Source organism: Emydura macquarii, unplaced genomic scaffold, assembly GCF_026122565.2.
Source record: "Emydura macquarii macquarii isolate MOO-44397 ecotype Brisbane River unplaced genomic scaffold, CSIRO-AGI_Emac_v2 contig_212, whole genome shotgun sequence".
Lineage (NCBI taxonomy): Eukaryota > Metazoa > Chordata > Testudines > Chelidae > Emydura > Emydura macquarii.
Window position 1 is genome coordinate 10,204,509 of NW_027130349.1, and position 230 is coordinate 10,204,738.

Genomic DNA, 230 nt, shown 5'->3' on the forward strand with positions numbered 1-230 from the left:
GACTAGCTGTTGGTAGCATCCACTGATCAGCTATTTAAACTATGGACTGTGGCTGCAGTTTGTCTTGCCCCACCTGCCTGGCCGCACCCATTAGCTATTTGATTTAATCAGGTTAACTCATTCAGCTGTGAATTGTTGTTTCCCAGGGTCGCACCTCCTTGCTTTGGTGGATCCTGGGTCCTCTGCTCCAGCCTTTGGCAGCCTCAGGGTGGCACCCAGCCCAGGTGGGA